General features: G+C 39.8%; 1 protein-coding gene and 1 long non-coding RNA gene across 6 annotated transcripts in view; one reads left to right on the top strand and one right to left on the bottom strand.

Moving 5' to 3' along the window:
* cdh4 (cadherin 4) overlaps positions 1-12,114 on the bottom strand; it is a 945,608-nt gene that overhangs the window by 433,661 nt on the left and 499,833 nt on the right. The gene's annotated exons all lie outside the window — the stretch shown is intronic.
* LOC134298528 (uncharacterized) lies at positions 5,071-12,100 on the top strand. The gene is made up of 2 exons (XR_010005641.1): positions 5,071-5,312; positions 11,238-12,100. It is a non-coding gene; the product is annotated as an uncharacterized LOC134298528 (long non-coding RNA).

Here is a 12,114-nt window from a genome sequence, read left to right as displayed (position 1 = left end):
ACAACAACCCAGAAAGAAGAGGTCAAAAGGTAACCAACCCTTTGCAACGTCCCTTTTTTAAAATATATTTTCTCAGAAAGGGTTGTCCATCTGGTGTCCACTGATCCAAAGTGAAGCCTACATATTCTTTATTTCAACTTGGACATGAGGGTGATGGTTAAATTTCTCTGACTTAAACCAATGAGCTTTCCAAGTGTTTTATTTTAACTGCTTCATGCCCAATAATTTCTCTCACTAGTGACCATAGTTCATTCCTAATTTGGAGGGACTCTCCACAACATTTCCCCCTAGGTTTAGGAATCTTTGTTAGGGACAAGAAATCTGTCTGTTTCCCTTTGTCTTTCATTCCAAATGTTAAAGTGTTGTGTTCTTTGAACTCTGAATGTGAAGACTTAGTAAATTTTAGCATGAAATGTAAATAGATTTCCTTCTCATTTGCACTGATCAGGTCCATATTGATTCCCTATATGTGGAGGATTACCTACATTCTGTCTCTATCTCAAAGTTGAGAAATCACATGGAAAAAAGTGGCAAGACTTATTTAATCCTGCAACATCTTAATATACAATTGAATACACAACGGGTTGAATCTAAGCTTTCAAGAAATTCACATTTGCAAGATCTGAGCAACAGGGTGATTTGGATGTCTCTCATCCATAGTGTTCTCTGAAATCCAAGTTTACAAAAACAATAAATATTTAGTATTGCTTATTCAAAATTCTTGGGACCAGAAGACCTTTGGATTTCAGATTTTGCATACGTACACATAATAGATATCTTGGAGATAGGACTCAAGTGCAAACACGGAATACATTTATGTTTCACATATACCTTACATGCATAGCCTGAAGGTAATTTTATGCAACTTTAAAAAATGATTTTGCTCATGAAACTAAGTTTATCCATATTGAATCATAAGAAAGCAAAGGTGTTACTATCTCTACATGTGTGGACAATTTCAAATTTAGGCAGTGTTATGGAGCTGGAAGGAGTAGGAGAATACTGACAATATAAAATGTTGCAGTTGTGGTGGTTGTGAAGAGAATGATGGTAATAATAATAATAATAATAATAATAATAATAATAATAATAATAATAGAAAGAATATGTATCCTGCCAGCAGTAGGGGAAACCCCTTCATTGCACGCATTTGATTTACACCTTTTTTGTACTTTTCCGCCAAATGTCTTTCTGAAACAGATTGAACAATATGCATCTTGAGCTAAATGAACCCTGAGCCAAATTTGCCAAAGCATTGTTATCTTCCCTGGGATAAATTATGCATTCACTCATTGTTTGAAAGTTTGGGATTCACTGTTGGTGGTAAACTTTTCACTAGAACTCACAGATGGTCCTGCCTGATCCTGTTAATGAAAAAAATCTCTCACACAGCTACAAAAACTGACGTGATCATCTGTTTTTCAACATTCCAGGAAAAAAAATCAAGCGAGGTGTAAGGTGCGATACAAATGAGAATAATTAGCTTGTGCCATCTGTGGACATTAAAAAAAAGGAGGGGAGAGAAGAAAAAAAAGTGTCTCTTTATTTCAAGGTTTTCTAATGGTAAGCATTATATCTTCAGCAAAGTATGCAGTTAATAACTTTTCAATTTATGGCGACCTTCTGCTCTGATTTACTTAAGGAACTAGGATACTTGCTGTGCCTCACACCTTTTCCACCTTATAATTAGCAAGTAATAAAAAATGCCATTAAAAAGTAATAAGTCTGCAGCTCTCCGACAATCCGTTGATTAATTCTACAGTTTGCAAAGCACTTTGGAAGTGACTAGGCTGAACTGCCAGTTTTTAACCCAGTTCCATATAAGCATGCCACACTCCTGAGAAACCAGATGAAGGAGCCCACGGATGACTTGGAGATGCCCTTTGGACCAGGAAAATATAATGGCATGACTTTTTGAGGCTGCTAGATTGCCAAGCTCATTAAGGATCCCTTGGGAGAAACATTTAGCTTCCTTACAGGTTAGAATGGTCTCACAAAGAGATCTAAATCTTGGCTTATTTTGTCCTTGCAGGTGAGAACAAAAAAGAATCCTCTTTGGGTAAGACTGCAAGGTTTTTTCCACATTTATAAATAGGTTTTTAATGTGTTTATTACATTTGGGAACATTTTAAAACATTCCACTACAGTTTTTTTATGTGCAAAAAGAAATGTGTTTTTGCATAAAATAAATGGGGGCTTTAGAGTATGACTATGCACACACACATACAAACAGACAAAATCCTTCATGATTCAAAAACTAATTTGACGTGAAAAAAAATCTTGCAGTGACTGGCAAATTTTGTGGGACAAACTGACCTTGTCCTAAAAAACTGTCAATGGGCTTGTCTAAACTAACACACACACACACACACACACACACAAACCTCAGACTAACCTTGAATCCATCACTGGTTGTCCCCATGATGCTTGGTGATTTCTAGTGACTGTCTGCTCTTAACTCAACTTTGCCCTGCTGTAGGCAAGTTGGAGGACACTCTGGAGTTGCAGGAAACTCTGGAGTATTTGCAAGCTTTCTGGAAGTCTGGGCAGCTGGATCAGGTTCAGTTTAGCCTAACCACTTGTTCAAATGGGTACTATAGCATTGATCAGTGCAGGGAGGGGGGGGGGGGCTCATCTCTGTCTTGTCACTGTTGCTTCCCATCAGCCATGGAGGTTGCTGTGAACGACTGTCCATCGTAGTTACATCTGTGATGCTAGAGCTGGGTGCCTATTTAACCATCAAGAACAAGGAGGTTGACCTTCTCCTTGCTGGTTATGTAGCTGCCCAATTTTGACATCAGCAGACTTGACAAATGATAGAGCTCTGGAGTTGAAAGGGAGTGGTGGTATAGCAACATGGATAACAAGATGACCAAGTAGGGCCAATGTTATTTCTGATTTGCTGAGCCAGTTGTACGCCAATGTGGTGCCACTATGGATTTTGTTGGGTGCATCTGGTTGCCATTATGGTTGCTCTGGGGCCAGCCTGGAACATAATACTCAATGCTCCAGTCTGCTCCATCATAAACAGCCGGTGTAGATGTGACCACTGTTTTAATTTTATAAACTGTTGGTGAGGTGAGATTAGAAATTGATCATAAGACATATACAAGGTAGAGCTATGCTGAAGAAAAAGTCTGTGTAGACATAGAATCTTGTAAGCTTCTCAAGATTCCAAGATAAATCAAACCTGTACGAGTCATTGTGACTTATGTCTGAAACATCTTGACACATTCTACTGATAATGATACCAGCTTTGAAATCCTTTAAAAAATATACAAAGAACAGTGTGCCTAATTTAGAAATAATGCTTGCTCAGTATTGGTGACTCAGTATAACTGTCATAGTCTTTTGCTGCTCAAACTGCTGTTACTACATGGTTTTGTAAACATTGCAGATAAGTTTGATGAAGCTCACTGGTATCAGCATGTTTGCCAGACTCTTCTCTGACCTGCATCTATTTAAATCAGTGGTGGACAAGGTATGTGTTTGCCCGCTAGAATGGAGGCCACAATGAGAGCACTGTACCCTGAAATAAGAATACAGTGTTCCCTCGCTACTTCATGGTTCACTTTTCACGCCCTCGCTGTTTTGCGGGTTTTTAATAAACACTAAAATAAATGTATAAATCATAAAATAATATTATAAATCCTGTATAAATCCCTCTTTCTATTTCCTTCCTAAGGAAAAGCCTAAGGAAGGGAGAGAAAAGGAGGCTGAAGCAGCTTTGTTTTCGCCTCACAAGGCAGTGGCAGCGGCGGGAGCGCACATGCGCGTGCTTGAGAGGCGAGGAGGGGACAGAGATGCTACTTGCAAACAACACAAATATAGCATCCCTACTTTGCGGATTTTCACTTTTCGCGGGTGGTCCTGGAATGTAACCCCCGCGCTAATGAGGGAACATTGTACCTCAAATTTTCCTTCACTCTATATTTTTACTTTTGAGATAATGTCAGTACTCTAAAATACAGTCTAGGCACCCTAAGAAAAGGGGCAGACGAAGTGACCCGGGAATGCAAATATAAGAATTATTGGTGAGATTGGTTCTCCATATCTCATTCTGCAATGATAGAACTCTTGGGTCTAAGCAAAAAACATTTATGACAGCAAGGGGGAGAAATTCCTACTTGGAGGCATCATTATTGCTTTAATTAATGATGGGGGAACTAAAATTCCTTTCTAACGCAAAATTTTCTTAGCCATATGGTAGCAGTGATAGTATGGACTTCCTCTAACCCCCCCCCCCCCCCAATTTCCCTTTGCATTGTAGTGGGCCCTTAGCATCTGCTGGGGTTTGGTTCTAGGATTCTTTGTGGATATCAAAATCTGTAGATATTCAAGTCTCATTATATACAATGGCATAGTAAAATGATGTCCCTTATACAACATGGCAAAATCAAGGGTATTTTTGAGGGGGAGATTTGGAACATTATTTTCAAACAGTAGGTTGTTCAATTCATGGATACAGAATGTATGGATACTTAAGGCTGACTGTACTATTTTGCTAAGTACAGATCTATATAACCCCAAGATAATTCCCTATAGACGCATTGCTATTCCTTTCAAGGCTAGACACATCTGAATTCAATCAATTTTCTTTTGCTAGATGTAATTGATATGAGTGGTATTTTTGACTTATACTTAACATGTCTACTGTTATTTATTCTTTCCTATGTATTATGATTTTTTTTTTGCTTCTGTTGATTAAATTTTTCCTGAATTTTCGTGTGTGTATTATTATTTATATTGTCTTTCCTGTTATAAGCTGCTCCAAGTCCCCTTGGAGAGAGGGGGCGGGATGTAAATAAAGCTGATGATGATGATGATGATGATGATGATGATGATTGTTGTTTCTCACTTCAGCAGCTCCTTACTGCAAGAATCCTAGTCTAAGACTGAATAGGATATGTCTACACAGGACCCTTTTCCAAATCAAATACTAGGCTAGCTATAATCTACTGACCTAATTTTAAGTATATAGGTCAAATCTAGCAATGCTTTTTTGTGAGACCTTTCACCATATTATTATGTCATTTAAATTGCTCACAATGTCCATCACAAACAACCTCATCAGACGGGTGGTTTTCCCTGTCTTTACACACTGCCAGCACGTTACCAGGACAGAGTCCACTGGAGCCCATTAAATTACGTGGGGCTAGTTCTGGTGAAGCTGCATTGGGCTCTGTGATGGCAGCATGCCAACAGCGTATGGAGAAGGAACCTTGAGGATTCGTGTGACTAGTCATCTCTTAATTGAAGAAGCCAGGAACAGCACAGAAACTTTGTGGGATGGCAGCCCACAACTCACAACGGTAAGGGGACAACACTGGGTAGTACCCCATGGTTTTTCCACACTGCCCCCTGGCTTCTGGACCTCCATGTGATGAGGTCCAAAGTCCAGAACATTGTAAGAGATTTGATCCTAGCCTGGGACAACAGTTAAACCAGGGTCCAACACGAGTGAAACGTAGCATATGCTATGGGGGTATTGAGACACTAACAGCTGGTCAAAGAAGCCACATACTTAAATAAGGTCTGCTAGATCCTGCTAACACAGCATGGGTCCCAACCATAGTCAAAATCAGATAATATGGATTCTAAGACATCAAGTGCAATTGCTGAAGGATTTTTCTTTTCAGTCAGGGCCTAAGTGCCTGGTTTTAATAACATACATCCTTTTATCAAGTGGAAACAAGAGACATTTGCTTCTTATGGGGAAACCAATGTTCATCTTTAAACTGTATCAGCCATTATGTATTTCACCTGGGGGATGTTTCCATAGAAAACCATTTTGCAGAACACACTTTTGAACAGGGATTGTACATTAAAAGATCTTAGCTGCCATGCTGTTTTAAATGCCAGCAAGACAAAAGCAATTCATATGTTATTCAGGAGACATGAGTTGCCTGGTTGCTCATTTCTAACAGGCTGAAGAAGCAATTTTTGATTCTCTAAAAGCATCTACAAGCCACCATTTAGTAGTTCACATTTTAAATTTGATTTTTTAATCTTAGTTTCCCACAATCTTCGCGTTAGCCCAATGCATTTTTCAGTGATTCTCTTTCTCCCCCATTTGTCCCATAGCATTAAGGATTATATGAATGTGTTAGTGAGTAGTGCTGAAGTCTAAATAGCAAAAGCATATTTAAAATTGGAGTAGAGTAAAATAATGAACAGAAATGAATTATATAAAAGTGGATTATAAAAGCATCAAAATAAACTTCTATGCTTTGGCCTACTCATAAATAAAAATGACGACTGGAAGTCAAGAAATCAGAAAACCAAGGTTTAGAAGGGTGCGTATAAAGTAGCTAAAATGAGCTTTAATTGTAAAGATATATCATTAAATACCAGAGGCAGAATCATATATGCAATGTTATTTCTGGTTTTGAAGTGTGGGCGTGAAAGCTGGACAATTAAGAAGGCTGATAGGGTGACATGACTGTTTGGAAATGATGATAATACTTGGTAACTCTGAAGGAAATATCAAAAGAGGAAGACAACACAACACGAACTCCAGTCAAAACAGACCTCTACCTGCAAGTGGTTATCTATGACCATGTCCTGAGAAGAAAACTCTGACTATCTTTTTCCCCAAGGAACAAATAAACAGAAAAACTAAAGAAGAAGGAGGGGGACCTCATTACAGATGGGTTGAAGTAATCAAGAAAACTATGGCCCCTTCTACACTCTCATATAAAATTCAGATCATTTGCTTTGAATGGGATTATATGGCAGTGTAGACTCATATAATCCAGTTCAAAGCAGATTATGTGGACTATCTGATTTGATAATCTGGATTATATGGCAGTGTAGAAGGGGCCCTAGATTAAGTTTGCAAAACCTGATTAGGGCTGTTGATGACCTCTTAAAAACCTCTGGCTTGAGAATGACTTAATACCAGTAAGAACCGGACTACTGGTATGAGATTCAGGCTGGATCTACACTGCCCTATATCCCAGGATCTGACCTCAGATTATCTGCTTTGAACTTGATTATATGAGTCTACACTGCTAGATAATTTGGGATAAGCAAATACTCTGGGATCAGATCCTTGGATATAGGACAAAGTAGATCCAGCCTAAGGTGTGACAAACATATTCCTATTTCCATGTGTGAAATGTTGAGGGTAGGTGATACGTAGATATTAATCAAGAGTGGACAACAAAAGGAGGATCACCTGCAGGACCCCTCAAAATTCACTTCCAGTTTTATAAAACAATTCAAGAGCTTTCTAAGATAAATAAGATGTGGTGGGACCTTTGAAACAGAATTGCTGCTCCTGAAGGACTCTAGGAAGATAAATAGTCTCTTTTTGCCAGGAATAATAATTGGCATGATTTCCTGGAGGCCATGAGGTTTTTATGACCAGAAGAAAGACCCTGAATGAAGGACAAAGGAGTCTGATTCTTGTTAAAGTCATTCCATTCCATGCATTTTGAAGTGTAAGATTTAAGTGTACATCTAAAAATGTAAGGCAATAAATTGATAAGAAATACAACTCAGAGATTAAGGATTTCCAGCTGTGCTGTGTGGGTTACATGGTTAGAATGGATGGACAACCCGTGGTTCCTTCAGAATGCCTGACTGTTGGCCAAGTTGGCTGGATCTAGATGCTATACCCCTCTATTCTGCCTTGGTCAGACCACACCTGGAATACTGTGTCCAATTCTGGGCACCACAGTTGAAGGGAGATGTTGACAAGCTGGAAAGTGTCCAGAGGAGGGCAACTAAAATGATCAAGGGTCTGGAGAACAAACCCTATGAGGAGCAGCTTAAAGAGCTGGGTATGTTTAGCCTGCAGAAGAGAAGGTTGAGAGGAGACATGATAGCCATGTACAAATATGTGAGGGGAAGTCATAGGGAGGAAGGAGCAAACTTGTTTGCTGCTGCGCTGGAGATTAGGATGCGGAACAATGGCTTCAAACTACAGGAAAGGAGATTCCACCTTGGCCCGAGGCTGTGGTGCAGACGGGAGAGCAATGAGTCACTGACCAGGAGGTCATAAGTTCGAGGCCCACTCAGAGCTATGTTTGTTTGTCTTTGTCCTGTGTTAAAAAGGCATTGAATGTTTGCCTAATACGTGTAATGTGATCCGCCCTGAGTCCCCTTCGGGGTGAGAAGGGCAGAATATAAATGATGTAAATAAATAAATAAATAAATAAACATCAGGAAGAACTTCCTCACTGTGAGAGCTGTTTGGCAGTGGAACTCTCTTCCCCGGAATGTGGTGGAGGCTCCTTCTTTGGAGGCTTTTAAGCAGAGGCTGGATGGCCATCTGTCGGGGGTGCTTTGAATGAGATTTTCCTGCTTCTTGGCAGGGGGTTGGACTGGATGGCCCGTGAGGTCTCTTCCAACTCTACAATTCTATGATTCTATGACTTTTGGGAGGTGAAGTCCAAAACATCCAAAGCGCCAATGTTGGGGAACCACTGAACCAGACAAAGGAAAGAAACTCAACCAGAAGCATTGCAATCCTTCAAAAATAGTATTAAAGTGGAGTCATAGAATCATAGAATAGTAGAGTTGGAAGAGACCACATGGGCCATCTAGTCCAACCCCCTGTCTTCAAGTACAAATCTGAAAAAAGCCATATTGAATTCTTTTAATGACATAAATTGTTAGGAAACCGCAAGAAATCTACCATACTTTTAGTTAAAATCCCATTGCATGTGGTTCTTAATTATCCAAATCCCAAATGTCTTGCTATTGTTACTAAGACAGTTTGAGTTTAGTTTTGTCTTTTTCAGTCAACTACATATTTTAGTCACATCAGTAGTCATTAACCTGAATTGCCCTTTGACAGGACTGTGTGTTCCTGAGAAACTGCAACCAAGGGATGGCGGGGGGGGGGGGGGCTTTTACTACGAAAATATCAGTCAAATCCCCCCTTTCCCCATTTTTGTTCTAACAGCTTCCCACCTCTTCCTAACATGTTGCAAAAGCTGCCCTCTAGAGACTTCCACTGCTGATTGATGGCGTGTCAAAGTGTCCCTTTTAAAGAGTCTCTAAGGCCATTCAGCTGCCTGCTGTTTCCTTCAGCTAAGTGCTGTCTGTCATGTATTGGTAAGATTTGTAATGATATGGTGGCGGGTTGTTTCATAAACCTTTCACAAGCCTTGCCTCACAACATATTCAAACAGAAAAGGTCAGCCCGGGCGTTATGCAGTTCTCACACACAAGGATGTGAACTAAATAAAATGAATAAATACAGACATTTGGAATTAATCTGCAAAGGGATCTTGTGGCACCTTTCAGACCAGCTGAGGGAAAGAAGTTTGTAGTATAAGCGTTTGTAGATTCAGACTAATTCATCAGGTGCATAGACTGAATCTATAAAAACTTAGGCTACAAACTTCTTTCTCTCAGGGTGAGTCTATGGTCTGGAGCAGGAATGCTCTGCACTGGCCCAGCAAGGTGGAGTCGGCATCATCCCCACTGGATTATCATTTTATTGTAATGACCATTGCTGCTAGTAGATAGCCACAGAGCTGCTGGCCATCATGGGTGCCTTCTCCTGTCTTTAGCATAGGTGCCCACACAACTAGGAATAAGGGCAATCTTGCTGTCTGCAGTGAACCCAAGCTATGGAGTTGATCTGGGGATTCAGGTAAACCCTGTGGATTCAGTGCAATACCTTAATGGGGAGCTACAGCAAACTGAATTGCACCTTCTTCCCTCTGAGCAGACATATATGTATGTTTGGATGAAACATGAGCCATACTGGCCTATGGGCTACATGTGATCCTGGGCCTATCTTTGTAGCCTCTAAGCTCTTGTTAAATGTACTGCAATAGCACCAATGGAAAGAAGAAGGAAGGAAAGGAAGAAAGAATGACTTTGTAAACTTGCCATTTTCACTCCATAAAATATATGATTTTTTGTGTGTGTGTGTCAGGAGCAACCTGAGTTGCTTCTGGTGTGAGAGAATTGGCTGTCTGCAAGGACGTTGCCCAGGGGACGCCTGGATGTTTTTGATGTTTTTACCATCCTTGTGGGAGGCTTCTCTCATGTCCCCACATGGAGCTGGAGCTGATAGAGGGAGCTCATCTGCGTTCTCCCCGGGTGGGATTCGAACCTGGCAGTCTTCAGGTCAGCAACCCAACCTTTAAGTCACAAGGCTTTAATCCACTAGGCCACGGGATATGATAAAGACATACCTTTTTCAAAGTCCCAGTCAGGTTTTCCCAAGACTTCTAGGAATATTAATTAGCATCAAAGCAAGGGGATGCCAACTAATTGCTTTTTTGCATTTTCTTTAGCCTAGTTGTTGAATGTGACCTTTGATAAGTTGTGGGGGGATGACAAGTTAACTTTCCAGTTCCTGGAAAGCACCCAATATAAATGGTAATGAGGAAAACCATGGCAAAATCTTTTCTGAACAAATATTGCCCAGAGAATATGGTGATAGGGTCACCATAAATTGGGAATATCTTGCAAGAATACCATAATATGCACACATGCACACACACACACACTTTTCAGAACCAGGACAAGGAGTTCAGAGTCAAGGTGTGAAAACGTTAGAGCTTGGGTGTTTCCCATAAATTAAAGGACATCTTCATGAACCACAGAATGAACAGATATGTTTGATTTGATTATCTCCCTTCATAGAAAGATAGAGAAAGAAATGTTAGTTTAATTGGATTGTTTTGTATCCTATTTATCTTAAACATATCAACAATGATTGTTTCCCTAGACTTCAAAAAATAGACTAAGAAAGCTGCATTTCTTTTATTTTACTTGATTTAAATGTAAATTGCTAACTATCTTTACTAGTAAAATCTGTGTATGCATAAACGTAGGAAGGGGGTGGGTGTAGATGTATGAGAATCCACAAAAGACGCACTAGCTGTTGTAGTTTTCACTTGCTTTGTGGTGCCAGTGACAGATGTCGACCAAGAATTATAAATTCCAATCAAGTGAAGCTGAAGATTAATTGCAAAGTCTTTCAAAGCACTTTTTGGGTGGATAGTGGGGGTGGGTAGGAAGGAGTGGTAAAATGGGTGAGGGGAGAAAAAGAGGAAATGTAGAGTATATGTGAAGATGCCGGGCTTCTCAGAAATGTACATCCCTATAATTAGATTTTCTGAATGCACTCCAGTCAGAGGACTCAAAACAACAGAAACCGCCTTTGTGTATAATAAGATGCAAGCACTGATAGATGCAAGCACAGATATGTGAAATGTGTATAATTATAAACAGTTGTTTTGTCTACCCACGTTTAATTCCTACAGAGCTAAATCGAGATAGCGACAGCCTTCTGAGCAAAGCAGAACAATTACTGTAAAATCAGGCTGCCAATAAGGTCAAGAGACACAAAGAAACCTCCAAATACATTGATGGGTGTGACTGTGATGCCTTAGCAATAACTAGATTTGCCAAAAACTCTGATCTGATGGGCACAAGGGCAAAGAATGAAAACATCTGGACCTTGACTCTGTTTTGGCTCATTTCTTCTATTTTGCATTTTCTTCCATGCCAGATCTCCACTTCTGGGTGCTTTCAGGCAGCACATCATTAATCCTGGATGGTCAAGAAGAAGTATTTCATTGTTTTAATCCAATTTTCTAGTGTTAAGGTCAAGCTACATGAAAAATTAGATGCCAAAGAATCTGAGTGTTTGAAGTGGAGAAGGAAGAATCTAGACACTGAATGTTCAGAAGACAAACCAAAGACATTCATGGGGAATTCAAGTGTAATTCCTAACCCAAGGATGAGAATCTTGTAGACCTTCAAATGGTGGACCGCAGCTGCCATCACTCTTGACCATTGGATATGCTTGCAGTCTAGCAACATTTGGAAGGCCATATAATTCCTACCACAAACCAGAATCTGTGATGAACTATACTAACATAGCCCAGAGCATTTGTATTCTAGCATATTACTAGGTGACCATTATCAGGAATGGAGAACAGTTAGCACCACACATTTGCTGGAGTTAGGTGCACAGGGCCCCTGAAAAAGTGGAAAAAATTGAATAAAAAGCCTCTGAGAACACCTTTCTAACTCCTTCAGCACAAATCTATGGTCAACTTCTGCTTGCTAACTTTTGAACATTTCATTATTCACAGATTTGATAAAAATGTTCTTTCTATTATTATTTTTGTTATT

This window comes from Anolis carolinensis, chromosome 4, assembly GCF_035594765.1.
Source record: "Anolis carolinensis isolate JA03-04 chromosome 4, rAnoCar3.1.pri, whole genome shotgun sequence".
Taxonomy (NCBI): Eukaryota; Metazoa; Chordata; class Lepidosauria; order Squamata; family Dactyloidae; genus Anolis; species Anolis carolinensis.
This window is presented reverse-complemented; position numbering and strand designations above follow the sequence as displayed.